The following is a 9,454-nucleotide window of genomic DNA, read 5'->3' on the forward strand; positions in this document are numbered from 1 at the left end:
TATTGATATTACGTACCCAGAAAATCTGTTTTGTGCTCAAATTCTAGTTTAATGGACTTTAAATTATTTTTGAAAACTTTGAACAAATTCAATCAAGTAAAAAAAACATTTGAAAAATTATTTTTGACAAAAACTTTTAAAACCATACATAACTAAATATAAAATTTAAATAAATCATATATATATATATATATATATATATATATATATATATCTTGGATGAGTAAGTTTAAAGCGAAGGTATAAATTTATTTTCAATCTGATTCAATAAAAGATAAAAAAAATATAAATTAGATCAATCGTCTTAATTGAAAATAATTTATTGTTTATTCAGAATATTAAAAGACCAACAAAAATCAAATAAAGAGCCGATAGTTGAAAAGTGAAAGTATCAATTAGAATATAATAAAATAATCTTTTGAATTTTTAAATTATGTTTGGACTTTTCTAACGAGAGTGTTTTTTATTTCTATTTTTTATGAATTATTATTTGATATAATGATAATTTAATTTCTTTCACTATAAATATCTTTAATACACTATCAATAAAACAATTAGAAATATATGATAGTCTAATTGACTATAGTTAATTTCTAACGAGAGGTTGTTTTCATGTCCCTATAAATAATTTAATTTGCATATATTCTATAAGAACTAAGTAATTAAGAAATTTATTATTATCTTTTTAAAGTTTTAAATTTTAATATTTAAATATATAAATATTTATTATCAAATAATTAGTTTTTTTAAATAAATATCATTTTATATTCGTTTTAAATTTATCAAAAATAATAATAAATAATTTAGCTTTGCCTTTATCACACCACCAGTTTTCAGAATAGAAATCCCCTGCCCCTTACTCTAAATTTTTTACACGTGTTTTCTACAATAAATAATTTTACACCTTGTTTACTTTTACGATAAAAATCAAATTTTTTTACTTCTTTTATTTGCGTTAACTTATTATTTGTACCTTCAAAATTTATTTTAACTTTTAATATAAAGATAAAAAAATCAACAACAATAAATAGAAAATAAATTAAATAATTATGTCATTTTATGATTTATAAATCTATTATACTTTTACTCATTATAAAATAAAATATTTTTTCAATCTAACTAAAAGTTTCACTCAAATAGCTAATCAGTTTAAATTTTTTTTATTTTTAATTTATTTTAACATCATATAAAATGCTTTTATTTTATTTAGTTATTTGATTTTAAAACAAAAAACTAATGTAAAAACAAGTACATAAACTATACTCTTTTTTCTCATTTAGGTGTCTAAATTATTTTCAATCAATTTAAGTGCATAATATTTTTACTGTTACACTTTTATGTGTCTGAACTGTTACGATCGTTAAATTTAATCTTTAAATGGTGTGTGTCACATTTATAAAAATTTAACAAATTTATTTAAAATTTAAAATTATATTTTTTAAGAAAAAAAACTCAAAATTTTATAAATCTACAAAAAACTCAAAATTTATAAAACTACGAAAAATCTCAAAATCTTTTAAAACCTTAATTTACATCACTTTGCCACCATTGACCACCACTAACATCATCAATCGACCGAACATCCAACGGCGTGTGACCAACCAACCACCCATGGATAAAATCTCCTTACTTTCGTAACTGATTGAACACCAACGGCCGTGTAAAAGTAATATTTCGCAATCATCGATTTTCACCGCTATCACCGATTTCGGCTGCAATTAAAAGTTGAAGTAGGAATTTTGTCGTTGGGTGTTCGATCGATTACACGTCGTTGAAATTTTAGCTGAAGGCGTTGATGGCGGTCAATGGTGGCAAATGAATTGAAATTAAGGTTTTTAAAGATTTTGATAATTTATAATTTCAAAAAAATGATTTTTTAAATAATATTTGCAAGTGTATTTTTTTTAAATAAAATTTTTAAAATTTTATAAAGGCAATGTGTGTTGTTTAACGAATTAACGACCATGACAATCCAAAAACTTAAAAATGTAACTTTGGATTAGACAATTGGATTAATCGAAAAAAATTTAGACACTTAAATGATAAAAAAAGATATAGTTTGAGTACTTATTTTTATATTACATCTAAAATAAATAAATACATCATTTATATTGATTAGTTATTCGAGTGAAACTTTTAATTATAATGAAAAATGATTTATTTTATATTAAATAAAAATATAATATATATTTATATTTTAAAACAAAAAATTATTTAATTTAGTCTTTTATTTTCTATTACTATTGTTAACTTTTTAATCTTTATAAAATTAAAAATTAAATTAAATTTTAAAAATATAATTTATAAGTTAAATAAAAGGAGGGGAAAATAAACAATTGATCTTTATACTCAAAATAAACAAGGTGCAAAGTTATTTATTGAAGAAAAATCGTGTAGAAAAATTGGAGTAATGGGCAAGGACAGGGCAGAGATAAGGGGCAGGGGATTTCTATTCGAAATAAGGGGCAGGGGATTTCTATTCGAAATAAGGGGCAGGAGACTTCTATTACAGTTTTCATACTACTGTAACTATAGTCTGAACTAGGGCACACACAAACGAGAAGCTTCAATATTTTTCTCTGCAATTAATCTAAGGAGGTCGACAAAGAACCTGAATCAAACACTTATCATTATGAGAAAAGCTCTGCTGATAATAAAATGCATCATCCTTTCTATAGGCAACCGTGCAAGTCCACTTATGATGCGCCTCTACTTCGTCCATGGCGGTAAACAAGTCTGGTTCTCCAGCTGGCTCCAGGCTGGTGCTTTTCCCATCATCCTTCTCCCAATCGCTTGTGCTTACTTTCACCATTCCAGGACCCAACCCACTTCTCAAAATAAGCTTTTCTTCATCAAACCCTACTTGTTCATTGCTTCCGCCGTCATTGGAATCCTCACCGGCTTCGACAACTACCTCTACGCCTATGGGGTCGCTCTTCTTCCCTTCTCGACTTCATCTTTAGTCATTGCCTCACAGTTGGCTTTCACTGCGTGGTTTGCTTTTGTTTTGGTGAAGCAAAATTTCACTTCTTACTACATAAACGACGTGCTTCTGTTGACGATCGGAGCCGGCGTTCTAGCCTTGCATACGAGCGGCAACCGTCCCTCGAATGAATTGAACAGGGAATTCGCTTTGGGGTTTCTAATGACCCTTGGAGCTTCGGCTTTGTATGGCTTTATTCTGCCCTTGGTGGAGCTGACTGGCGTTTGCACCATTGGCATGCTGCTTAACAACGATTTCAAGGTTACTTTTTCTTGTATCTTTCCGGCCAAGGTATATTCCATTTCCATCAAATGAAAATCGAAATTAAACTCACTACATATTGAGTTGTATTTTGCAGGTAATTCCAAGGGAAGCAAGGGAATACGAGCTCGGGGAAACAAATTACTACGTAATAGCGATTTGGACTGCAATAATAGGCCTTGGTAGCCATAGGAGCAATATTCTTTGCCTCGTCTTTGTTATCGGGCATCATAATTGCTGTCTTATTACCGGTAACCGAGGTCCTGGCTGTCATTTTCTACAATGAAAGTTTCCATGCCGAGAAGGGAGTGGCGCTTGCACTCTCACTTTGGGCTTCCTTTCTTACTTCTACGGCGAGATTAAGGAGTCCAAGAAGAATAAACCAGCCCTTCAAACCCAGATGGCCTCAGTTTCTGACGGACAGGAAAGTGTGTAAAAATTTAATGGAATACACAAATGTATGAAAAAGCAAGTTTATCATGGCTAAATCTTAAATTACATTTTTACAATATATTCCCAAATTGTCTTTTCTATTTTCGAATTTAACACCGTGCCTTTATGGGTTATACATACACACATATAGATCTAAATTGACATATTAGCATATATATATATATGAATTTCATGCTTTCTTTTTCTTTTCCTCCGCTTTAAACCTAACCCAGCTAAAACGCCCGGTCAAAAGGAGACCCAAAGCAAGTAGCCAAAATAATATATATTTAAAATATTTCTTAATTATTAATGTCACACTCGAAAATTCTTGAGTATTACTAAGTATTAATTTAATCAATTTAGGGACTAAATTGTTGTTTCACTCTCATTGGGTTAAATTACTAAGAATTCTTCAAGAAACCAAAATGTCTAAAATGACTCTGATTTTCTGAATAATAGAATCACTCATGTCATATCTGAAATCTCAAGTAACTCTGATGTAAAAGATTCTGAATACCTTCCTCATTACTTAGTGCTTCCGAAAAATAATTGGATACTATATGATCTTGATATATCAATTCCCGAATGACTGATGAATCCGTTAGCTATCAAACCTCTTTTTATAGGGATATTATTTCTGAAATCCCATCAATTTACAAAAGTTTCGTCGTTCCTTACCTGAAAAATACCAAGTAAAATGGATCATCTAGTGTGTTCCATATGTGTTATATGATTTTTTATCTGTCCTTAAATGTGATTTACTAAAGTTATTGTTTTATTGAATCTTTTAACTGTTTAATATTCTAATTTACTGATATATTGATTTACTATTTATGAACTATGACTACCTGATATGTGCTCTCTAGTTACATGTTTTCACTGAAAAATATAATTGTTTCTGATTTATTGATCATTGAATCTACTGGTTACTACTTGAACTATTTTATTAGGACACTATCTGGGTAGGATTTTGGAGTATGGAGGTTCAGCTCTAATCAAGCTGGTAATTCCTTACGAACCTAAAGTATTCCTTGGGTAGGCTCTAAGGCCCCAATGCACTCTCTTAATATGGGAATTGTATTTTGGTGTACTGATGGAGGGCATTCATGTGATTTAAATAACTACATTGTCATTTTTACAACATTCTACTGGATCATGATTTTGATATTAAAGTTAATTCTCAATCTGATTTCTACTATATATTGTATGGGTAAGATTCTAGAGTATGGAGGTTCAACTCTGATCAAGCTGGTAATTCCTTACGTGCCTAAAGAGACCCTTGGGTAGGCCTATAGGCCCCAAGGTACTCCCTTTGGGTGGCTTAATTGGTGTATGCTTAGGGGGAAACTGCATATAGGTGTTCGGTTGGAGGGTATTACTGTGGTTTTAAATTATGTTTTAAGCTACAAAATGTTTTTAAAGGATATGTTTATTTTGTTGGAACACACTAGACTCCACAATTTAATCTTCTGAATATGTCTCTATGAATACTTTATTTGAACCGTAAATCCCCTGTTTGTAACTGAAGACTAATGAAATCTGAAATCATCGATAGAATATGATGATGTATATCCCACTAAGGAAAGCTATGCTTTACCATATACCCGATGCCCTATTGCATTCATCTGGTAGTTCTGTATTACTGAGCTTTACAAAGATCACTCTGTTAATTACCATTTCAGGCTAAAGATTTTGATCCTATGCTTTTACCGACGTCAGTAGAGAAGTTCCACTGGTGTTGCTTACGGAGTACGGTGCATGTGATTAGGGGACATGTAGGTTGTATTTTGTTTTTATATTCGAGTATGAAACTTGTTATATTACTGGATATTGTTGCATTCTATTTTTAATATATAAATGATGTTCTGAACTTGTATGTTATCTATACAATATTTTACAGTTTTAAATGAATTAATGAACATTTTAAAATTTTCATGATTTTCAGTCTGGGTTGCTCCGGTGGCCCTAATGTAACACTTCGGATCGGATCAGGTCACCCGCATCGGTCTGAGGGTGTTACAATTAACAACACATATCTTGTAAAAATAGATGTTTGAATCTCAATCTTTTGAGAAGAATAATATTCTCTTTTATCATTAAGATCATTTGATAAATTAATCTTTTAATTTGATTTGTATAATTAATTATTAGTTCCCACCCTTTTATTATAATGATAGAGACATAAAGCGATGTGAAGTTGGGTCTCTCTAGGGTTGTTCGTGGACGATTATGAGATTTTTCTAATCGTAACTTAACCATTAAAAAAATAATTAACCTCTAACAGTTAATTCTTATTACGGTTTGGTTACAGGTTAACATACGATTAACCTATTTATTTGTCAATTTTTTTCATAATTTATACTACAAAAAAATATAGCACTTGACACATACTTACACCGGTGTAATATGTACATCTCCCAAAATCTTAATATTTATCAATAAACATATAATTATATTGGTGTAAGTATGTTTCTATATTTTTAAAGAAATAAAAAATAATAAAAAATAAAAATTATAAATTATAAATTATAAATAATATAAATTTATATCAAGTTATTTGTGTAAAAATACAATAAATTAAAAATTTAATTTATTAACGGTTAATGATTAGTTAATCATTTATCAAAATTTATAATTGTAACTTTAACAGTTAAATTAATCAAAATATTTTAATATTAATAGTTTGATTAATTAACATGTTAAATATAACTGTTAAATATAATGTGTTGATAAAGTCCTTTAAAACTATATTTTCTATAGAAATTTGTAATGATGTGATAGCCTATGGTACATTAACCATTCATAAAGATATGCATTACCTAATCTAAACTTAAATTAAATGACAAAGAAATTCTAGCGAAAAAACAACATGATTTTTTAAGTGCAGAAGAAAATCAAATCTTCGCGTCATGCTTATTAGCCAGACAACACGTGTGTGATAAGAAATGTAAATATTAAGCAATGCTGAGCAGAAATGATCACTTCATGCCCATCTAAAAAAGACGTGAAAAGAAACTCTTAAAATATTTTATAATAAAATAAAATTATAATATGAAGCTCTTAAAATATTTTTCTTTGTTAGAAATCATGATTTTAGTGGAGATTTTACGTAATATGATTACAATTTATTTATTGTGATTTTTTTAAAAATTATAATTTATTTATTGAGATATTAAAGGAGAAGATTAAAAAAATTAAATCTTATCATAAAAATTAATAAAAGAATGATATCACTTTTTTTTTTAAAAATAATTTTTATTAACATATTTTTATTAAGTGTGAGAATCTTAAAATTTTGAGGGCATATGACATAACACATCCTACACATATAAAATGTCGGGCCTGGATCACCTTCAACATAAAATCGATTTTCGATTTCCAAAAGTTATATATTAGAATTTAAATTTAATACATGATCCTATAATATTGAAATTTGAATACGGTTTCAATAAAAAGAATGAACTTGTTTAAAAATAAATTATTTATATTAATTTCTGAAAAGGAAAATACAGTTCATTTGGCGTCCAAAAAAAAACTTTTTATTTTATCTCAAACAATTAACAAGGTCACTTCACACTCAAAGTTATTAAAAAAAAAACTCTTTTTTTCAAATAAAAAAAAGTTAGGGATAACTTCTCTAGTTCAGGATCAGGGTATATCTAAGATTTAATTAGGATTTACATAGAAATTTTCAGATTGTCTACCAAAAGTGACAGTGATAAAATTCGAATTTGATCTTACAAACTCAAATTTTTAAATCCCAACTACTTATGTTAACACTTGTTGTAAAAAAAAACTACCTCTTTAATTTTTATTTATAAAAATAATGTCTTAAAACTTAATTGGACCGTAAGGACCCTCATTTTGGTAGTGTGATAATTAGACAGATATAATGATGACATGCTTAAATTACCCTAGGATGTATAAATCTAGACTTGAGTATCCTTTTTGTAAACCAAGTAATATGCTAATTTATTTTGAATATTTTGCTCATCATACTTGTCATGATATGCTGAATGTGGCCACATCTAGAATGCTTTTACTCAATGCCACGGTGAATTCAATTGGATGCTTTTAAGAGGTCGATTGTGTTTGATTAATTCCATAACACTTCTTAAGTGTCTCTAAGTGTTTTAGGTAGGGATGTAAAATTATGTAATCTTTGCGTCGGGTTCTGTCAGGTCAGGTCAGATCAGGTCAAATCAGATACAAATCGTGTCAGATCAATTTAATAGTTCGACTCGAATCATGTCGGGTTCGGGTCAAATAAGTTCATGTCATTTTCAGTTTAATTTGAACATTAGATTCAGATTGGGTTAATTTCAATTCGAATTGATGTCAGTTCATGTCAAAACGGTTCAGGTTCGAATCAATTAAATTCTAGGTTAATTCAGATTCGGATGGACTTCAGGTCGAATCTCGTTCAGATCGTGTCACATCATTGACAGAAAAAATTCAGGTCGAATCTTATCGGTTACGGATTGACTTCAGGTCGGGTCATTTTTAGGTAATTATTTTTCGTCTTTCATGAACGATGAATTGTAATTTTTAATTGTATATTATTTGGAGTAAATTAAAAATATATATATATAAAAAATTATGAGTCAATTTTAATGAAAATATAATTTTAAGGACTAAATTGAATAAATAAGAAATTACAAATAAAAATTTTAAATAAACTAAACAACATGCATGTATGAGTGACTAAATCAAAATATAAATAAGTATGTGTCAATTTTATATACAAATATAATTTTAAGGACTAAATTTAACAAATTAATATTTAAATAAATTACACAACATGTAAGGATCAAATTCAAATAATTGTAAAATATGAAACTAAAATTTATATAAAAATAGAATAAATTGCATTCATTTTAAAAGTTGAGGAAAAAATTAAAACAATTTTAATATATATTAATATATTAAATATATATATATATAATATAAATATACTTATATTATAAGTTTATATATAATATTTATATAAGTATACATTATACTTATATATATATATATATATATATATATATATATATATATATATAAAAGTATACATTATACCTATAAGTATTAGGGGTGAGCAAAACTCGACTCGACTCGAAAAATTAATTTTTTTACTCGAAAAAATTCAAGTCAACTCCGAGTTGTAAAATAGGACTCGTCAGCTCTAAATTTTTTTACTCGACTCGATTGATCGCTTACCCCTAATAAGTATATATATATATATATATATATTAGTATACTTATAAGTATACATTATATATTATACATTATAAGTATACATTATGCTTATAAGTAAACAATATAAGTATATTTATAATTATAAACCCTATGATAAAAAAATGAAGGGATTCTAGAAATAAAAAGATTTTCTAGAGAGAATGGAGAGGTTTTTTTCCAATGGAAAAATCTAGAGAGAGATAAATCAAAAAATGAAAAAAAATTAATAATGAAAAGACAATCCATTTATGTGGTTTCGATCAAAACACAAATCCTAACACATGTTCTTCATCTATTCATCCCTAAAAAGCTAATTCGATCCAAAATAAATACAAATATTTCTTCCTTCTGTGTTTTTTAATTAAAACATAAACCCTAACCCCTACTCTTCATCGATTCTTCCTTTAAAAGTCCATTCGATCCAAAATAAACACAAATATTCCTTCCATTTCTATTTTTCCGATCAAAACACAAATTCTAACCCCTGTTCTTCATCTATTCATCCCTAAAAAGTCTATTCGATCCAAAATAAACACAAATCTTCCTTTCATTTCT

The 9,454-nt window shown here is 27.8% G+C and overlaps 1 pseudogene; it reads left to right on the forward strand.

Moving 5' to 3' along the window:
- The first annotated feature begins 2,600 nt into the window (after positions 1-2,600).
- Positions 2,601-3,680, forward strand: LOC120126298 (annotated as a pseudogene).
- The last annotated feature ends 5,774 nt before the right edge of the window (positions 3,681-9,454 follow it).

Source organism: Hibiscus syriacus, unplaced genomic scaffold, assembly GCF_006381635.1.
Source record: "Hibiscus syriacus cultivar Baekdansim isolate YM2019G1 unplaced genomic scaffold, ASM638163v2 tig00110457_pilon, whole genome shotgun sequence".
Classification (NCBI taxonomy): Eukaryota; Viridiplantae; Streptophyta; class Magnoliopsida; order Malvales; family Malvaceae; genus Hibiscus; species Hibiscus syriacus.